At 43.7% G+C, this 21,976-nt stretch overlaps 1 pseudogene; it reads right to left on the reverse strand.

The window, feature by feature from the left end:
- Window positions 1–1,521: 1,521 nt before the first annotated feature.
- On the reverse strand, window positions 1,522–21,518 carry LOC147857801 (uncharacterized; annotated as a pseudogene).
- Between the last annotated feature and the right edge of the window lie 458 nt (window positions 21,519–21,976).

Genomic DNA, 21,976 nt, shown 5'->3' on the forward strand with positions numbered 1-21,976 from the left:
ACTTGGCCTAATGGGTTGTCTCAATCCTGAGGATTAAAAGTAATCCTCCCCTTCTTTACACTCTCGTTTAACCCTCACACTTATCCACGTGTATAGAATACTACGGTAAATTCTCACCACAGGATATTATATGGTCATGCCCGTAACAGAGTGTCTCCAGATGCATGTAGGGATTGGGATGCCTCAAAGGCTCGACGAGATATCCTATCTTGTGGTTGGCTATGTATTCGACGAATAAAAACTACCACTTGAAATAGTGCTTCTACTAACATCAAGGAAAGACTAAACTCTGCTCTGATAATGTCATGTGGTATTGTCGATTTGCTTCGGAGTTGACGTGATAACATCGTCACAAAAGGTCTCTCTAATTGCGTCCACATGAAAGATGGTAGACCTGGAGCCTATACTACTGATGCATACATGAGGGAAGGGGTCACTAATGAGTCGAAGAGCCATCCCTTAGTCCGTGGCTCTTGAAAGTATGCCTGGTGGCATTGTCTCTCTAAGAGTGAGAGGGATGCCTACCCTCTCGTTAGCCTATCTTTGGTTGCCTAGGTCATCGAGAATTTACCTAAGCGAGCACTAAAAGTGTCTCCCAAGTATACATATTGTCAAAGATTTCTTGCGGAAGCGTTAGAAAGAACAATACACAAAGAGAGAGAGAGAGAGAGAGAGAGAGAGAGAGAGAGAGAGAGCAAGACACACTATATTTTGAAAATTATATGAATACTCTGTGTTCTTTGTCTATATCTACAACGCGCTCATCAACGCTATTTATACAAGTCCACACAGGACTGTTAGAAGTACGATGTACTTCAATGCTCACACGAGCATCTAACACTAACGACGAGACTATAACTGCCTAGTAGTCTAACCTATACTAGGCTTCTAATTACGGATTGGATCCGGCATACCGGCTCCCCAACTCACCGGTCCTTACTGCTTACCAGCTCGGTTGCTCACTAGCATACCGATTCATCTCGCTCATAGTTGTAACATACGTAGCATACCGTACGCATACAATACGTATGCTACGTATTTTATAAGTATTCTAAAAATAATTTATAAGTTCTTAGAATATGTATTTAAAGGTAAAATACATTGAATACGTTGAGTTCGTTGAGTACGTTTTGAATACGTTGAGTACGTTTTGAATACATTAAAAACATCAAATACTTAAAAACCAATTTGCAAAGGTACTTGTAATTTGAATACTATATACTTGTAATTTGGATAAACGGTTATCTATGTTTCAATACATTAATACATTATACAAGTGATTTACATATTTTTAAATGAAAGTGGACACTAGAGATTTGAGATTCGAGAACACAATTGAAGTTTGAAGTTTGAACCAAAACACATATCAAAATTGAACCAAAATTGAACTTTGAAGTTTAAACTTTGAAGTTTAAACTTTGAAGTTTAAACTTTGAAGTTTAAACTTTGAAGTTTGAATCAAAATTAGAATAGATATGTAAAAGTTAAAACCAACAATACATATCTCCATGCAATTTTCGATTATATTTCTTCTTCTAAATCATCATTAGAAGATTCCGTTGTTGTATCATCATAGTTGTCCACATAATCACTATCAGAAGATGAATTAACTATGGCATTGTCAATGTCTTCATCCTCTTTATCTCCATCATCATTACCAAATTCAGCATTGCAAGCCTCGGTTGTAGTTTGTCGAGTAATTATCCTTCTTGTACTTGCAACTCTTGCACAAGCATGACTACGAACATATCCACGACCCTTTCGAATAGTGTTAGAACTTGATTCCACCAATCCTTCATCCACTATCATATCGGTAAACTTAGATCTACTTCGAGTAACCCGACCAATATGCATAGCCTCAGCTTCCTCAAAATATGCTTGTGCGAATTGAGTATCAATATTGGTTGTTGATGGAGGCATTTCAGGAGTCTTGTCAATGTCTATCTCATCTGGATTTACCTAAATCAAATAATATTTTGGTATCATAATAATGATTTACAATATTTAAACCACAACCAATTAACAAGGCTTGTTAATTAACCTACAAAATTCAAATGGTTTTCTAAACATCAAATATCAAACATGAATAAGAAAGATGTAGACCTGCATGAGTTTGAAAGCTTCGAATAAGCCTTAAGTTTTCTCTAACATATACTAATCTCTCCACTTGTTTCACCTTCAAATGGTTCCTCCTTTTTGTATGTGCTAATGCATGTGCATTCCAATTTCTTTCAGCAGCTCCAGAAGAGCAATCCTATGACACAAAGTTTTAAGAAAACAATATATGTCATTGTACTATATAGAAGATTAATAAAATTGAAACATTAATAAAAAATGAAATATAATACCTGAGACAATACTCTACAAGCTAACGATTGTAGTAAGGGCACATTGTCCCCATATCTTTCCCACCATGAGACAGGTTTACATTTTGCAATGTGTGATTTTGATAGTACATTGCTGAATCGGCCCACACCATTCCTATACATGTCAAATTGATCTTGCAAGATTTCGCATTCATCTATAGAATATACCTTTTGAATATATGCAAGCCATCCATCTGTCATCTCTTCATTCATAACTATTGGTTGATCTTTGGGCTTCCATAAAGGATGCAAAATATGTGCAACAATATGAATTGGTTTTTTGAACCACGACCAACAACAATCAAAACATTCCAAAACCTCTTTATATCTGCACTAACATTTGAATTTGAATCAAAACTCGTAAAAAGTTACCAAAATATGCATAACGTAGTTGATATCAATGATTTAAAGAAATGAAAAAGATGCAATAAACAACAAATGTACATACTACATAGTACATAGAAACATATTACCTGTCCTTGTTTAATGTATTCTCTCTCGCGCCTTGTTGCAATTTGTCTCTAGCCCTCCTCATGAACTCATAAAGTAAGCCCATTGTAGATCCTTCACGATCAGTTAGCCGCAAAATAGAAAACAGTGGACGCATAATCGAAATTACAATCATAATTGATGGCAAAGTAGAGTTATCTTGCACAATGGACTTCACCTTGACCGCATCTGGCTTTTTGGAGTCATTCCAATCCTCCCAATAGTTACTAACCACAGTTTGTTCAAGGGCTCTCCAAACTCTTGCCAGCCTCTCAAGGACAATAAGAATGTAGCCAAATCGAGTGGCACTTGGCCTAAGGAGCACAAGAGATGAATAGTTGCTGAAAATGTTTCGTGCATTCCTTTTCTTGGAGAATAGTCTAACCACACAATTTGTTCTCTTGTGCACTTGATGAACCCAACTCAACTTCCCAATATCCTCTAGCAATAAATCTAAACAATGTGATGCACAAGGAGTCCATACAAGGCTTGGGAATTCAGTCTCTAGAATGTGACCCATGCTAACACAATTAGATGCATTATCTGTGACAATTTGCACCACATTTTCTACTTTTACTTCCTTTATCGTAGTTGATAGCATTTCAGCCAACCATGGACCATCAACCCTTGTAGAAACACCACTACAATCAATAGTTTTAAGGTACATTGTGCCATAACAACATGAGACCAAAATATTCACAAGTGCTCGCTTGCTAGTGTCAATCCATCCATCTGAAAGTATGGTAACTCCATATTTTGGCCAAAGGGCTTTCACATTTTCCACTGTGTTGCACATTCAAATGCTCTTTCTTTAAATATTTAACTCTTAAATCATTGTAGGTAATACCACTATACTTTTCCCCAATATCAGAGAAAGCTAACAACATGTTCCTCCAACATGACATTTTCAAAAGATTAAAAGATAGATTACCTTCCACAATGCATCTAACCAACATTGTGTTTGCATGGTCTTTCTTGATCAACATAGCGGCACTTGATCCTCTCCTTATTGTGCTTTGAGTGAGACTTTTTCTTCTTGAACCTTCTGTATCTTCAATATCAATAGGAATTTGGTCTATTGAATCCTTCTTAGATGAGGCACATATGCTATCCATTGAAGGTTGTGATTGGAACATTGAATCAACCATTGAATCCACCATGCCTTCTTGCTCAATTTGTTTTTCCATGGCTTCTACTTCTTTAATGCGTTTTAGCTTCTTGCGAGTCAATTCACTTTCTTGTGCTACTGCTATAGCATCTTGATATGCCTCTAGAGTTACTTGCTCACACTTGTCTATACCTTCACCTTTAATTCCAGCAAGGTGAGCAACTAAACGTGTTAGTGTCCCAGACCCATGAAAACCACATAATTTGCAATCCCAATAATAGTTCCCAGATGACTTCCTAGCTTGTTTGTTCAAACAATATTTATCCCATAAGGGAGATTCCTTGCGTGGCATGGTTGATTGAGGACGACAAGTTCTACAGACTCGAAGTTGTCTTTTATATTGTCCTAAATTCATGAATCCACAATGTTAAATGTGTGAATAAGGAAATAATGTGATGTAATAATGCAAGAAGAAATTGTTTAAAATTTAAATGATAGGCATAAGCAAATGGCAAATTTGAATGGAAGATACTTGCCTAAGAAAATGGCATTCCATCCCCATCAAGAGGAAAAAATTATTATTCATTATAAATGAATTATAAAAGAGCACATAATCACGGAACATTTACCTGTGATGTTGGTATGCTCTTGTATGAAGACACTATTCTTTGATAATTCACCACAAACTATCAATGTCTCTATCTGCCACCAACATTGTTGTATTAAAGAAGGGATAGACACACATAAAACCAAAGCATACATGTAACATGTTGTATTATACTATAGTCTATTATAAATTCCAAAATACTTGTTCCAAAATCTCAAGAGTGATAGTGAAAATTTAGTGAGATATCATGACTAGGAAATAGATGTAAAGAGTGTCACAATTGTATGCATCATGAATCATACATGTATACAATACAATACAAACACGCACACACACATGTACATACACACATACATACAATACAATACATATACATATGTGTGTGTGTGTGTGTGTGTATTGTATTGTAAATGCTCACTTCTTCTCTTCCTTTCTTTCTTGCGTGGCCAAAGGAAGGCACAAGATAAAGAATGAGATAATTGCCGCCTGTTGTCGAGAGCTGAGATTTAGCTCTTCCCCATCCCTCCGCTCTATGCCTCTCCATCTCACATTGAACACATTCTCCAATGATGAGGTTTTTCTCAAGACATCTCCCTCTTCTTTCTTCTCCAAATTAGGAGGCCTTTTAATGGCTGGTTATGATTGAATTAACCAGCCATTAAAAGGCCAAGATTAAGCTCAATTTGATGTCTATTCCATGTCAATGTGAATGTCATCAAGGATTGAAAATGTATCTATTGTATATAGTCTATTTATGATTAAAATTGCTTTGAAATTTTATGAAATTCCGGTCAAATTAGCACAAGATAAAGAATGAGATAATGGCCGCCTGTTGTCGAGAGCCGAGCTTTAGCTCTTCCCCGGACCCCATCCCTCTACTCTACCCCTCTCCATCTCACACAAAAGACATTCTCCAATGATGAGGCATTCCTCATCTCCCTCTTCTTTCTTCTCCAAATTGGGAGGCCTTGTAATGGTTGGTTATTCAATCATAACCAGCCATTAAAAGGGCTAGATTAAGCTCAATTTGATGTTTATTCCATGTCAATATGAATAGTCATCAAAGATTAAAAATGTATCTACTGTATATAGTTTATTTATAATCGAAATTGCTTTCAAATTTTATGAAATTTTGGTCAAATTAGGCCAAAAATAAAACTTTGTTTTATGCTCTCTATGTGTGCACTGTGTAAGATTAATTAACACTAAAATTGAAAGCTAGAGTTTACTATATTCTGTATAATAATATAATATAATCAAGATTCAAGAAGCAATATTAGTTCATATACCATAATACCTGCGTAAAAACCTAGGTTGTTGGAAGCTTCAGAGTTCGGATTTCCTTTAGATAGCTTCCATATCCTGCTGAAAAACCTAGTGTCTGCAAAACGTAGGAAATTGTTACAAAAACCCCCAATTATTTTCTTTTTCTCTAGTAAAAAATACCCTACAAAAATAATTTTTAAATTATTTACAAATTTAGCCTTAGAAAAAATGACAAGTCCAAAAGGTTGAATACGTTTAGAATACGTGTGGGTATTCTAAAACGTACTCTATCTATAAAATACGCGTTTTTTAACAACAATGATCTCGCTTATTCAGCTGATTCGGCTCCGGTTGAGCTTGCTGCTCAACACTCCCCCTCAAGCTCAACCTGAGGTAGGGTCGTAGTGTCAACCTCTGTGGCAACCGGTTCTTCCAACCAACTTCTCCTGGCGTCGCTTCGCCTTGCTCGCGCTCCTTGTCCGGTCCGGTCCCGTTTGCCGCGACCCCTTTGGTTCTGTGCACCTCGACCTCCCGCATGTCTGCTCAATAGGCCCATCTCAGCTCCTTCGCTGCTATGACTCCGGCGCTTGCCGATCCGTCGGTTCCACCGCGATGGCATCGACTTCCGCTGCGCCCGTGTCTCCTTGGCCTCTCGTTGATCCGACTCATCCGGGTCCGTTTGTTGATCAGAATCGGCTGTCTCCGACTCGTTCCAGCTGTTGTCCGAATCGGTATCCTCCGATTCGATTTTCGGCTTCAGGCCTCTCACCACATCGGACCACTTCTGTGTCTTGGCCTTCTCCTTGCTTCCCTTGGCTTCTTCAGCCGGTTCACCGAAGTCGAATTCTTCATTCGACTCCGCATCATGGCCATTACGATCGTGATGACCTTCGCATAACATGCACTTCTCTTCCTGAGTGTACACTTCTTCTTTACAGCCGCTCACTCCGACCTGTTCGGATGTGCCGACTTCCTTCGTCGACTTGGCTTCATTTTTCTTCTTGTCTCCACCTCTACCGGTTCTTCTCTTACCTACGGGTTCAACAATTTTTTTGCCTTTGCCCGTTTCGGTAGTGTCTTTGCCCTTGCGTCTCCCCCTCAAGTGCGGCACGTCGAGATGCTGAACACCAAGCATTTCGGTAAAGTGCTGCAACTTGTCCGACCTGAGCAGCTTGGTGAAGATGTCGGCAACTTGTTGATCTGTGTGAACATACCGTGGTTCAACTTCACCGCTCAGGACCCGCTCACGCACGAAGTGATAATGCACTTCTATGTGCTTTGTGTGAGCATGGAACACAGGGTTCTTGGCGAGCTGCATGCTGCTGATGTTATCGCAATAGATCAGGATCGGGGTCGGTACCTCGATCCGCAGGTCTTGCAGTAGTCGCCGAAGCCAAATGGCTTCGCAGGTGGCAATGGTCGCGCCCCGGTATTCAGCCATTGTTGGCTGCTTTTTGCTGCTCCACGCAACAGCCGTGCTCCCAAGAGAAAACATAAAGCCGGAAGTTGAGCGACGATCCGTTGCATCGCCAGCCTAGTCGGCATCCGTGTAGCCGACAAGATCTTTGGTTATACCTTGCCGGTATAAGAGCCCCCGGTCCTTAGTGCTGCTTACATACCTCAGTATTCGTTGCGCGCATTGAAGGTGCTCCATGGTCTGCTTTTGCATGAATTGGCTTACCACTCCGACCGGATAGCTAATGTCGGGTCGGGTGTATTAGGCTTCCGACTATTTGTCGGAATTGTTTCTCATCGCAGGCTGGTCCGGAGTGGGGATGGATCTTCTGATTCCGGTCCAGGGGTGTGGAGACAGGTCGGCATTCCGTCATGCCGAACTTGTACAGTATATTCAACACATAATGGCGTTGAGAAAGCAATATACCGTCGGGGGTGCGGATCACCTCGATCCCCAAAAAATAATGAAGGTCCCCCAAGTCCTTCATATCGAATGCGTCCGACAACTGGGACTTGACGCGGTTGATTTCCGGAAGACCTGGGCCGGTGATGACTAAATCATCAACATAGAGTAAGATACATACAGACCGTTTGAGCCTTGACGGATGAACAGGGAAGAGTCCGACTTAGAGGCAACAAACCCCATCTTTCGCAATTGGTGCGTGATCTTAGCATTCCAAGCACGGGGGGCTTGCTTCAAGCCGTACAACAACTTCCTCAGTCGACATACCGCCGACTTGTTCACCTCCGACTGAAATCCGGGGGGCTGAGTCATAAAGACTTCTTCTTCAAGATCTCCTTGAAGGAAGGCATTCTTCACATCCATCTGATGAAGATGCCACCCCCTTGCCGCAGCAACCGCCAGTACCACATGAACCATCGTCATCTTCGCTACAGGTGCGAAGGTCTCGTCGTAGTCGATTCCGTGGGTCTGCGCATATTCCTTCGCCACTAACCGAGCCTTGTACCGGTTAACTGTACCGTCGGTATTGTACTTTATCTTGTACACACACTTGCATCTGATCGGTTTACAGTGACGGGGAGGGTCAACCAGGTCCCAAGTTCCGTTGGCATCCAGTGCCCGCATTTCTTCCTCCATAGCGGCACGTCAATTTGCGTCCTTTGCCGCTTTTGCGTAGCTCTCCGGCTCACGCACTTCCGCGACCTTGGTCATGTACGCATAATGATGCGCCATGTACTCGTTATACCCATACCGTTTAACGGGATCCTTCTAGCGGGTGGACCGGCGTAACTCACCGTTACCCGGTATGAGACCCTTCTTGGCCGGTTCGGTCTTCGTTCCCGAAGATCTGCCTATTTCCTTGCCGAAGTCAGATACGCACTGATCTAACTCATCATTACCGGTCTCAAATTCTGGCATCTTCTGCTTCCCTTTTTCTTTGCGTGTGAACCGTCTCCTCGGTTCCTTGCACGGGGAGAGCACGACAGAGTCTCCACTACTCGCCGTCTCATCATCCGACTGGTTGGACTGATCCAGTCTCTTATTCGGTCCACTTAACCGGAACGATTCCGGACTCTCATCTTGAGTCCCAGCTTCATCTTTCTCTACCTGGGCCGGTTCGGGCTCACTAGCCCCATCCTCCGACATCGGGTCGGGATCGGAAGTCGGAGTCGGTAAGGAATACCACGATGCTGATTCATCAAACTTGACATCTCGGCTGACTCAGACCTGCTTCGTCTGGGGGTTATAACACTTATACCCCTTTTGCTCTTGAGCATAGCCGACTAGGATGCATTTTTCCGATTTTGCATCCAGCTTTCTCCGCTTCTCATCCGACACATGTACATAGGCTATGCTGCCGAATATCTGGAGGTGTCTCAAATTCGGCTTGCGCTCGAAATACAGCTCGTGAGCTGACACCTTGTCCCCGATCCGGTTCTGGATGTAAACGACCATTTGGACCGCCTTTGCCCAGTAGAACTTGGGCATGCTCTTTTACTCCAACATTGCCCTAGCCGCGTCAATCAGCGACTGATTCTTCCTTTCGGCCACACCATTATGTTGCGGTGTGTATCTGCAGCTGAATTCTCGCTGAATTCCTTTTTGTTGCATATAGCTGTTGAATTGGCTGGAAAAGTACTCTTTTCCGCCATCCGACCGTAGGCATTTGATCTTCCTCTCCGATTTCCGTTCCACCATCTTCTGGAGGCTCCGGAAACACTCAAAGACTTCGCTCTTCCGCTCAATGAGGTAGATCCATGTATGTCGCGTGTAGTCGTCGATGAAGGAGACGAAATATCGACTCCCGCCAATGCTAACATTTTGTGTCGGTCCCCACACATCCGAATGGATAAGATCGAGCTTGTTACGGCTTCGATTTCTTTCGGTGGGGAATGGAAGCCGGTGTAGCTTCCCGAGTTGGCAGGCTTCACAAATCTGGGCTCTCCGGCCGCTAAACTTCGGCAAACCGAAAACGACTTGTTCCGTTTGTAGGTCTTGAAGCCTCCGGTAGTTGACGTGGCCGATCCGCTTGTGCCACAGGTCGATATCCGACTCGACCTTCGGTCCTTTGGCGAACAATGCGGTGCCGACGTCATTGGTGTTGAGGATAAACATCCTCCCATCTCTGCGCCCTTGCGTAATAACTTCGCCCTCATCCTCAATGAAGCACCTGAGGTGCGTAAACCGCACTTGCATCCCCTGGTCGACGATCTGTCCGACCAACACCAGGTTCTTCGTGATTGTCAGAACATGTAATACATTCATCAGCTTCCCCCTTTGTCCGATGTGACTCAAAGGGACCTCTCCGACATACACGATCGGGTGGGGAGTGTCGTCTCTGGTTTCGACAACTCCTGGTTGATCCGGCTTCTCCAAAAAGGAGAACCACTCCCCGTGGCTCGTCATGTGGTTCGATGTGCCGGAGTCAACATACCACACTTCCTCCGATTTGGAAGTGATCTTCTTCATTGAGTTTGCCTTGTGCTTCATCACCAAGGCTGGCCCCTTACCGTTCTTGGATCCTCCCGATCCGTTTGCGTAGTGCGAGCTTTGCCGGCCTTCCTTACCGGTCTTGCCGGATCTGGTTTGTCCGAATTGGCATGCTTTCTCCAACACTCGCTTTCCCTGTGGCCCTTTTTGCCACAGTACCAACATTCCGTAGCGGATTTGTCTTGCCAGCCTCCGGCACCACCTTGACTCCCCTTGCTTGTGGAAGTCCCGGAACTGCTGTCGGCACGCTCACTTTGCCTTTGTTCCTGGTCTTGCCGGCCGCCTCCATTGCGTGCCGACCTACCTCGTCCACCACGCCCGCGGGACCGATCCGCTCCCGTGTACAACATCCGGCTGTCTGGGGATGCACTAACGTGGTTCTCCTCTACAAGGAGCATCGACTGTAAGTTGAAAAATGAGGGCGTATTCTCCCTTGTACAAACCGTAGTCCGGAAAGCTCCGAACTTGGACGCCAAGCCTCCAAGACAGACCTGCACCATCTCGTCTTCCTCTACGGTGACATTAATAGAGGCAAGCGAGTCACAAATCCCTTTGATCCGGTTTGTGTAATCTGCCACCGACATTTTCTTCTATCGAACATTGCTCAACTCTTGTCTGTGTTGTAGCTTCCGGGCAGTGGTGCTTGCGGCGAAGACCTTTTTCAAGTTTCCCCAAGCATCCTTCGGTGTCTTGGTGTCACGGATATGGCTGAGCAGCTGGTCATCGACATTGGACGCGAACCAGTACATCACCCTGCTTGCCGCCTGTTCCCACATTGGGAAGTCCTTGTGTGCCGTCTCCAGTGCTGAGTCGTTCACTCCGTCGACATAACTTCAGTAGCCATGCCCAAGCAGGTACTGGTGCATCTTGTATGACCAAGATGCGTAGTTGGTTTTGTCGAGCTTCTCTACCGGGAGCGACATAGCCATACCTCTGTCCATTTCTCCTTTTTGTGTCTGTTTTCCGATCTGTTAGGGTTTCCTTCACAAGTGTAGATGTTTGCAGTAGAGGTTCTCAACCCACTCGCTCTGATACCATGTTAAAGATTGCTTGTGGAAGCGTCAGAAAGAACAATACACAAAGAGAGAGAGAGAGTACGCGGGAGACACACACACACACACACACACACACACACACACACACACAGAGCAAGACACACTATATTTCGAAAATTATATGAATACTCTGTGTTCTCTGTCTATATCTACAATGCACTCATCAGCGCTATTTATATACAAGTCCACACGGGACTGTTAGAAGTACGGTGTACTTCAATGCTCACACGAGCATCTGACACTAACGACGAGACTATAACTACCTAGTAGTCTAACCTATACTAGGCTTCTAGTTATGGATTGGATCCGGTATACCGGCTCCCCAGCTCACCGGTCCTTACTGCTCACCGACATACCGATTCATCTCGCTTATTCAGCCGATCCGGCTCCGGTTGAGCTTGCCGCTCAACACATATGATCCAACTACCTCAACTACTTTATTAGAGAGGATTAGGTGACATTTACTCCTAACTCAGGATGATGTATAAAAGATAAGGACTTTAGTTTTCGCTAGATTCACTACCAATCCTCATTGTGTACAAAAGTCATCTAGGGCATTAAGATCCTTTTGTAGGTCGTGTTCCGACTCTGAGATCAAGGCAATATCGTCTACGTAGAGTAAGAGACTAACTTGCGTATCCCCAATAGCTACTCCCTTGCCTCCCTTATGAGCAATAAAATTAGTGATCTCATCAATGTAGATCCCAAAAAGAGTCGGTGATAGGGGGCAACCCTGTTTTACACCAATGGTTCTAGTGAAACAATCGGATAGGCCATCTGGGCATCTTACGCACCTAAAGACTTGCTCATATAGGGCATAAATGGCCCAGATCATGTCATTTGGTATCTCCAAACTCTTAAGTCCTCGATTTCGCCGATGGTGTCGTTAAATGAGGCTTCTTCCATAATATGAGTCACGAACTCTCCTTCTTCTATTATATTCTCTTCTTTCAGCATCTTCTCGAATTCTTGTATCTACCGCTTGTGCTTCTTGTCGGGTAGTACTAGTTTACATGCGCCACTAGGTGTGACACATGTTGCTTCTCCTTGCAATCCACGCACTCTTCTTTCTTGTGGGGTCTTGTGATTGCTCGAACTATTTGTGCCCCATGCTTCAATAGTCCGCTCTAAAAATCCGAGGATTCGCCTCCGAGACTATCTCGATTCCTTTCATGATTGGCTCACACCGTTAGGAATTGGACCGATCTTTGGTTGTCAAGACTCTTTATTCGTGCGAAGGCTGCTCCATTATCGAACACTTTGGTCTCCATCCGAGATGATGTGATATAAGGTTGCCCTAGGATGACAGGATGCGACACCAATTCTTGTACGAAGAAGTGTTGTTCCATCTCCACATCCCCGATCGTGACTCTGACATTGGGACAAGATCCGTACAAATCCTCCATAGACTTTGTTGCCGTGCGAATCTTCCATCCGTGGTTTGTATTGATTGGCCATCTTCCTTTTTTGTAGAAGTCGGTTGACATGAGGTTGATCTCCGAGCCGTGGTCGATCAAGGCTACCACAGTCTCTTTCTTCTCCCCGATCTTCACCGGCGTCTCCGTTGTCGCTCGTGCCCAATGAGGTCGAGTGTAGTGGCTGTCCACCATATCTTCATCGATTTCGTCTCTTGCCATCGTTATGGCATTCGTTTTTGCTTTTTGCGGCTTCTCTTCTTCCTCGTCCGATTGTTGTCTCCGAGATCCTTTTGTAGGTCGTGTTCCGACTTCGAGATCAAGGCAATGTCATCTACGTAGAGTAAGAGACTAACTTGCGTATCCCCAATAGCTACTCCCTTGCCTCCCTTACGAGCAATAAAATTAGTGATCTCATCAATCTAGATCCCAAAAAGAGTCGGTGATAGGGGGCAACCCTGTTTTACACCAATGGTTCTAGTGAAACAATCGGATAGGCCATCTGGGCATCTTACGCACCTAAAGACTTGCTCATATAGGGCATAAATGGCCCAGATCATGTCATTTGGTATCTCCAAGCTCTCAAGTCTATCAAACAACTTCTCCCTAGGAACTGTGTCAAAGGCTTTGCAGATGTCCACAAAGCAACAATATAGTTTCTTCTTACGATCCTTCGTCTGGTCAATTAAGCACCTAAGTGTGAAGATATGGTCAATAGTGGAGAAGGCTCGTCTAAAGCCAGCCTGCTCAGGTGCTTGAAGACTTAATGTTTCCATATAATCTCTGAGCTCCGCTTCCATTACCGCACCATATAGTTTAGCGAGTGTATGAGCTATCATAATGGTCCTATATGTATTTGGGTCCATTGGGTCCCCTCCTTTATGTATAGGGTCCACTGTGTTCATGGTCCATTGTGGTGGAAAACCCTCGGCGAGGGCGCGGTTGAAGGTTAGAGTGAGAAAGGGGGCTAGGCACTCTCGAGCATATATGATGTGCTCGGCTCGCAATCCTGTGCGGTCCATGAATTTCCTATGTTGTAATTTTTTTATGAACTTCGTGACCCTAGAGGTCGTGAAAAGTGTCCCCACGGTAGGTCGGGGTGTGGAAGGCATTGGAATGGGTGGTTGGTTCGGGACATGGTAGAGTCTCTCGATATATGTGTGCCAAATATTGGGATCCTCGATGGGTGTTTGTGGTCGCGATTCCTGTAGTCTCTTCCATGCAATTGCACAATCCCTACTCATGAGCATATGGTAGAGTTCCCAATATTGGGATGCTTTCCAAGCTCGTATTTTACGACGTGTCATCTTACTCTTTTCGAGCATGTACTGAGGAAATAGTACCACTAAGTCGCAACACTTTAAGTTGTCTATACAACTCTCTACAATCCTCATCATACCACTTGTTTTGTGGCATAGACCCCATTCTACTATAATTGGAGTGTTTCATGTATGGGAAGCTACTAATTGTTGTTGAGTGAAGGATGTGTGCGAGTTCTATAGTGAGGTTCTCTAAAGGCAATGAAGAATCAAAAGAGGAGAGATGGGCTTGAACATGTCGGGAGTAGATGTCAGCGAGCTCATGCATGAAATATATTATGGTGTGATGGTTTGGTTCACTAGAGTTGGTGGCGTGGGAGGTGTTCCATTTTAGCTCAAAGTATAGGAAGTTATGGTCTGCACCAATGGGGCATGGGGCCAACCCAGAAGGAGTTAACCATGTGGGTAGCTTTAGGACGTCCTATTAAGTAATCAATTGTGTTTTCCCCTCCTCCATGTGGGAAACATGTGAGAGCTTCCGAGCCCGGCCACTTGGCTAAGCCATTATATATGATCATCTGGTGTCGGCTTCCAAGTTCAAGCAGATGATGGCCAAGACTTGTGGCGTCCGCACCTTGATCCTTTGATGTATGCGTAATGTCTAAGTCTAAAGGGTCGACATTCACCATTTCTAGGTTTCTATCCATTTGAAATATTGTGCATTGTCAAGATTGGGTTCTCGCATTGAAATCTCCTACAAGGAAGACTTCCCCTTGAGAAGAAATTCGGATTATGTCATTCGATAAAGGTTCATATGCAGAAGGCCCATGTGGCGTTCCTTCATCAACTATACTCGCCTCTCCAGCCATATTATATTGGGTTCCTTTCGGGGGGAAGTAACACACGGCGATAAATATCGCCTGATCCTTGCTAGTGAGGACTTTCACCCACATAAAACGGGCTTTTGGGTCTTCCTTTAGTATTTCTATCCTATTATGTATCTCTCTCCGAAATAGTATTGCAACCCCTCCAAACCTGTTAGGAAACGGGTCTCTCTGGATGGGAAGAGAAGAACCGAATTGATGAGAAGCTCGGTCGAGGCCGATAGGCCAAGGCCGAAACCGAAATCATGTAGATAGCCAACTTGGAAGACTATACTTGTAAATAGTCTAAATATGCCCTTATGGGCTACACTTGTAAATAACTCAAAAGGTGTACTAGTATAAGTACTTAGGGCAATCATAATATGATTATGAAGATTTGTTGTTAAAAGGTGACTGAGAAGCTCGTTGCCTCTGTAACTGTGTAACGGTAAGTGAGTGAGAGTGAGAGCGTGTGTAACTCTGTAGCCGTCTGTTGACGAAGTTGAATCTCGAGGTCTTGCCTCGGAGTTTCTAGTTGTACTCCTTCTTTTAGCATAGTGATTCTGTTTCTCGGGGTTTGTGGACCCCTGTGGTTTTTCCCATTTTGGGTTTCCACGTTAAAATCGTGTGTTTCTGTCTCTTGTGCTATTTTTGTTTTTCGTACTCTATCTGAGACTGTGCATTCTATTTTACGTTCCCTGCACCCGAACATCCGAACCAGAAGCCGGTTGTAGTCGGTCATGATTCTCGACAAACCCTCTAGTAGTATGTTGACGTGTGGTTTATCTAAAGACATTCCCAACGAAAACCGTCAACTCGTGGTAGTCCTCGATTTGGGCTCTGATGTGTTTCTACTAAAAAAAGTATGTCAGATACCTTCAAAATCTCCTCTAGACGGCTAGGGTGTGTCCAAAGTGCACTGTTACAGTTCCATAAAGTCATCCTAAGTTTATTGTCTATCACATGGGCCACACGCCGTCAATTGGCAACACGATCATTTATTATCACACGTTTGTCTCGGTAAAAAGCACGATGCCCCTCTTTACAAGCTTGTATGACTCACAACATACAAGTTTTACGATGCTCAATTTGCATCTTGGTCAGGTCTTCATCGAGGTAGATAGGATCCCCACCCAATCCTCGAAGAATTGGTCTCATTTTAAAAAATGTGATTCTAGATTCCGAGTCCTTAAACTGAAGGACCAAAGCTCTTTTCCTAGTGGTGTCACGTCCTACCCTCCAAATTTTAGTGATTGGTAGGGCTTCGTACCCCAACATTTTCCCTAATGTTTGTGCATCTTTGTCAGGAGATGCCCCTTCCTAGAGCCCAGTAACTCGTACATTTAGGTGTCGAGCTTGACGCATTTTTTCCTCCTCAAGGGTAGTGTTTACAATATTTTCATCCTTTAGTTCCTTTTTAATATGGCGTTTTACTACATCACCCCACCTAGTTTTTGTTAATTCCATATCACTTTTAACCTCTTCCTTAACCTTTTTGATCTCGTCCTTAATATCCTCTAGGGAAGATATTTCACCATCTTCCCTAGATGTCTCAAGGTCCTTAACTTGTTTTTGAAGGTTCCTGTTGTCTACTTTAAGTTTTGTTATTTCAGCAATAAACACTTCTTTTTCTTCCTTATCTTTTAGTTTTTCAGCATCAATCTCTTTCGCCCATTTTTCTATTTTAACTAAACAGTTAAGGACATCTAAAAATTCTTCCTTACTTATAATTTCTTTGTGTGTTTCCTTATGGTTTCATCTAGAAGTCATGTTGTAAACCAAAAGATAAAAGAAAGAAAAGACAAAGAGGACAGAAAAACTTAGACGAGCATTGATGCCTTGTGCGCTAGGTTTGAGTGTAGAAGCACATGTATGCTCTCTCGTTTACTCCGTCGATGACGTCGTCAGAAGCGTACGTGATAGCGGCAGTCGACAACGATTACAAGGCAATGACTACACACAACAACGGCGGCGGCAACGACAACGGTGACAACGGTAGTGGCGACGGCGACGACAGCAAACAATGACAGCAACGATAGAAAGAGCCATTACAGAGAGAGGGACATTACAGAGAAACTAAAATATGCTGAAAATTTTGATATATGGATAAATTATTATTTTCAAAAACTAATGTAGTCAATGTATGCCTAATATTTTTAATTAGTCTATCGATGATATTGTAGCCTAATCTAATATAAGAAAGATTAGAGGGACAGAATAGAGAGAGTAGCAAAAGTGCGCGAAACAAAGGACATGGAAAGAGAACCAAAAGCAGAGGAGAAGAAAGAGAGATCAGAGAAGAAAAGAAAAAGAAGAATAGAGAAGCGCATTGTCAAGAATTTCAAAAGCTCGAGGGCATAGCGAAAAATTTCAAAAACTAGAGGGCAATCGAAGAAATATTTTCAAAAACTTGAGGCCACATTATAAAATTTCAAAACAATTGAGGGGTAAGAAATATAATTTCGGAAACCCAAGGGTACAAAAACTCATCACCACTCACACCAGTGAAGAAAAAAAAAGAGAGAAAAAAAGAGAAAAAATACACATATATCCAAAATCATTTTTAAACCTAAAAGACTTTACCAAAGTGGACAAGCCGATTGGTATGTGATCCAATTGTGAGATGTGTTGACCGAACGAGAAGGTTCATGTCAAGCAAGCTCCGATCGAAGTTATCGATCGTAGAGCAGTGATCCAGTCGAGGGATTTATGACCAAAGAGAAGACCAATGGAGTTTCAGTCGACGAGTTTTTGTCATGGGCATGTGGGTTTGGCGTGCAAGGTATTACCTATATAGGTGTACGGGAGGGTTAAGGGTGTAATGTATAAGGTGTAATGTGGAAGGTACAATGTGTAATGTCTGAGTGTGAGGAAGGCACACCGACTTCACCAAGGACCTGTAGGAGTTTCGAGCACAAAGCGAGATGTGCAAAACTCGGATTAAGGATTTGCTAACCAAGCATCGGCAACAATTGTACTCATGGATCGAGGAAGCTTTGTCGCACGGATGGAACATATGGTCGGTACAAGTGGTCGAATTATAAATATTCCTCGCTGATCACGAGAACCGCAAAAAGGAGGGCCAAGGATTTTACAAGATGGATGAGAACATCCAACTACTCTGAGAAGACCTCACCGAGGAATTCTCCTCCCTTGCCTAGATTCACAGCGAGGAAGTATAGAAACTCCTCCAGGACTTCGAGGACGAGCAGGTGCAACTCGCCCTTGACTTAGAACGTTACGAACAGGAGCAACTCAAGGCGGAGACCGCAACCGATGCCCCAACAAAAGGGGAAGAAGAACCCCCCCGAGGAAGCATGTCCGAGCAGGCGGCAACACTGGGAAACAAGGAGCAAATACGCAAGGAATAGGAGCAAGGAGATCGGTCGACCAACACCCGACCGGGAGGATGCACTCAATGAACCAACCCCGCAAAACACGTCTGAGGAAATGCAAGCCGAGCAACCAATGACCGACCTGAATGGGAACTAATCAACCGGGCCCGACCCAACCGAAACCTGGACGGAAGTCGTTCGTTTGAGTCCGATTCGGTTGAATGCAAATTCGGACGAAGGCCGACCAAGCGAGAAGTTGATTGGTCGAGGCAAATCTAGAAAGAAGTTGAGCCGACCTAGCCGTAGGTTGAAGCAAACGAGCCGTGACACCCGGTCGAGGCTAGTGAGCATGACGAAAGTCAAGCATGAAACAAGAAAGACCAATCAGAGGAAGTTTGATGACCAAGGAAATGGTCAGGATGAAGGCGGCACATGTACGATGCATGAAGGGTTACGCTCAGGTGGAGCAAAAGGGGTTATGCCAAGTGGTCATGGCAATGCGAAGGGCGAGCGAATGATATGATTGATCGGTTGGCGACGATGGTTTGGGTGGAAGGAATGCATGTGCTGAAAATGGATGACAAATGCCGACGCAGGCGAGGCGTAAGAAGAAAGAAATCAAAGGCCAACCACCTTTGAGTCCACCACATCACTCTTTTCTTCTTGGCACATGGCGGAGGATGTGCGGTTTGGTACGGGTGGATGTCGTGATGTTGTGTGTCCAATGGGAGAAATTGTGAAATAGTATAGTTCCACACATTACACAAATGATTATAAATATGAAAATTATCCTAAGGCCGTGTCCAATGGGAGAAATTGTGAAATAGTATAGTTCCACACATTACACAAATGATTATAAATATGAAAATTATCCTAGGGCCTAGTGCATTCGAGTGCATATAAAGGGGTGCAAGTAAGATTTGAACCTTGCACCTCCAAGATATAAAACATTTATCTTACCATTAGGGCTACTTCCAAGTAATTTAAATGTTATCTATTTCTTTTTATATTCAAAAGGCATAGGAAAACAACCATACAAAACCGTGTGCACAAAACCATGTTCCAAGCTATGGTTTTGTGCATGCCACAAGAAAAACCGTGTGCCCAAAAACCATGGGTCCAAGCCCATGGTTTTGTGCATGTTGGAAGCATGGATAGACCTATAAAAACCCTCGTAAGGCTTGTGTAAAGGGGGGGCTCAATATGTGATATTATCATTATCACTATCACCATCAAAATAATAATCTTCTTCTTATTATTCTTGTTGATCTTCTTCTCGAGTGTAAAAATTTCCGATCTTCTCAAGTGTAGTGCTCGTTGTTTCCCCAAATCTTACATTCACATCCTCCTCTTCTCAATAACTCCCTGGTCCAAGACCCGGTGGTCCCGTTCAAGCAAAGCACGCACACACGCGCATATCTTCGTGACAACGTGTCTAAGGATCGGTTGTAGCCGATCCCACAACATAGCCTTCTTATTTTGACAGTCATAATCCCATCCAACTGAAATAGTCTGAATAACTACCACAAGCACCGGGAAGTTCATATACCTCATAGCAACGGTCTCGTTAGGGCGATGAGACCTCAATTCTCCTTCGCACCACAATACCTTGAAGTGATTACTCAGGAGGGGTAGTCGAAGGTGTTTTCTCTAGGAGGGAGTAATAGTTGGTTTTACACCTCTTGATTCACTACCCTCGCTCCTAAATCATGCAGAGCCTTCAAGTCTCTCTCTTTCTCTCCCTCACTATATTGCATTCTTTTTACCCCTAGGGACGGTTTTCTCCACGACACCATCTTGTCTTGGTCTTCGGGGTGCATCCTTATTTGATTGTAGCCGTTGAAACCATCTAGGAAGCTATACACTTCATAACCGGCTACCGCGTTCAACACTCCATTCGTAAATGGAAGTGGAAAGGTGTCGGTCATTGTTGCCGCATTGAGTTTCCGGTAGTCGACGCACACTCGGATCTTACAGTTATTTTTTGGCACGATGACTATGGGACTTAACCATGTCACTTTTTTCACTGGTCGGATAAAACCGACCCATAACAACTTGTCAATTTCCTCTTTGACCTTTGCCGCATAGTTAGGGTTCATCCGGTAACATCGTTGTGCTACCGGTTTGGCTTCCTTACTGAGATGTATATGGTGTTGGTACAATTGAGGATCCAACCCCCGCATGTCTTCATAGGACCAAGTGAATACGTCCCGGAATTCCTTTAATAAAGTGATCATCGCCATCTTGTTGTCCAGTGACATTTCCTTAGCAATATGAACCGGTCTTCCGTCGTCCCCGGTTCCTAAGTTCACTTCCTCTAACTGGGATGCTTTGACGCGTTGGGATACCGCCATCTCCCTCTCGAGAGCTTCCTGTGATTGCCGTAATTCTCTAATAGCTTCCCTATCCGGTTCCTCGTCGGCATCATCGGATTGCGTTATATATGGTGACACTGCTTCTGCCACATTGATTTCAAATAGGGGTATAATTTTTGGGTTTTCTTCTAAGTATTGGTCGAACTCTTTGTTAGCAAGCCCCTCGAGCATGTTTATACCTTCCGCATATAGCGGTGTCAGCTCCTTGTCGGTACTCGATCGAGGGTGGGTAGGTATCCTTACTTTAGCCTTTCCTTGCCGGAAGGTAATCGTGTTTGTCCACCGGTTTTGTTTGATATGCGCCGTTTTTAGCCATGGGCGGCCCAACAACAATGGGTAAGCCCCTTGTGCATTGAGCTGGAGAGCCATTGCCGAAATGTGGAATGCGTGTCCTCCGATAGTTACGTCTAAATCCCATATCAAACCGGTAGGTCTTACCGAACATGTATCTGCCATCCGGAGCCAAAACGGGTAAGGCTCCCATTCCTGGATTCCTAGGGTATTACAAGTCCGTAGACAAATCACGTTCACGCCTGATCCTCTGTCCGCAATCGTCCCTGGTAGTTCTCGTCCTTTGACAATGGCGGTGATTGTCGGACTGTTCGTGTCCACCACTGCTAGCCCTTCTTCTGGATTTGAGAAGAACCCAGGAGCCGGCAACGGATTTGATGTGGTCATTCCTGATTTCAGCCCTTCCGTAAACCGGGGCACTAGCTGTAATAACCGACCCAATGGCAATGTAATTTGACATTCTTGTAACGCTTGCCATGTTGGGTTTTCCGGTTGAATCGTGTCGGTGGCCTCTTCTGGTTTCTCCTTTTGTTGTTCAAGCTCAGCCACATTCCACTCATTAACCTTTTTCACCCACTCGGTAGCTTGCTTTCGGATTGCCTCCTGTGTTTCCCACTCCATTGTTTTGCCTTTTGCCCTGGTGGTGACTTCTTGTGTGTCGACGACTTCTGCTACCACCATGTTTACTACTAGCCGTTTCTTGTAACTTTTAACTGGGCATTGATTATTGTAATGTACATCCTTATCCTCTTTTCTTCTTCATTAATAATTCCAGGCACAACAACAAGCCTATCAGCTCAAAAATATTGAAGATTTGCATCGAACTTCACAAGAACATTCAAACTTTTTAGATGAAGAATGCGGTGTTGTGAAGATTCGTCACTACGCGCGGATCGTGAAGCGGAACCGCCAGGGTTCTGGACTAGAAGGATTTAGAATCGATACAAGCTTTGGCGAGAAAGTACTTAAGATAGATTGGGAAAGAGAGAAGTTGAGATTACACGATTGAGAGAGATTGATTGAACTTTTAACTTTAGATTTAAGAAACAAGTTACACGATCAATTTGATAACGAATTTCTTCCTCTTAATTTTTATAAAAAAAAAATCGTGTTTTTTCTCCTCCCCCTTCCCTCTTTTA

Source organism: Azolla caroliniana, unplaced genomic scaffold (genome assembly GCF_043228905.1).
Source record: "Azolla caroliniana isolate FFs.n. ecotype wild unplaced genomic scaffold, voAzoCaro1.0.p SCAF_11, whole genome shotgun sequence".
NCBI lineage: Eukaryota > Viridiplantae > Streptophyta > Polypodiopsida > Salviniales > Salviniaceae > Azolla > Azolla caroliniana.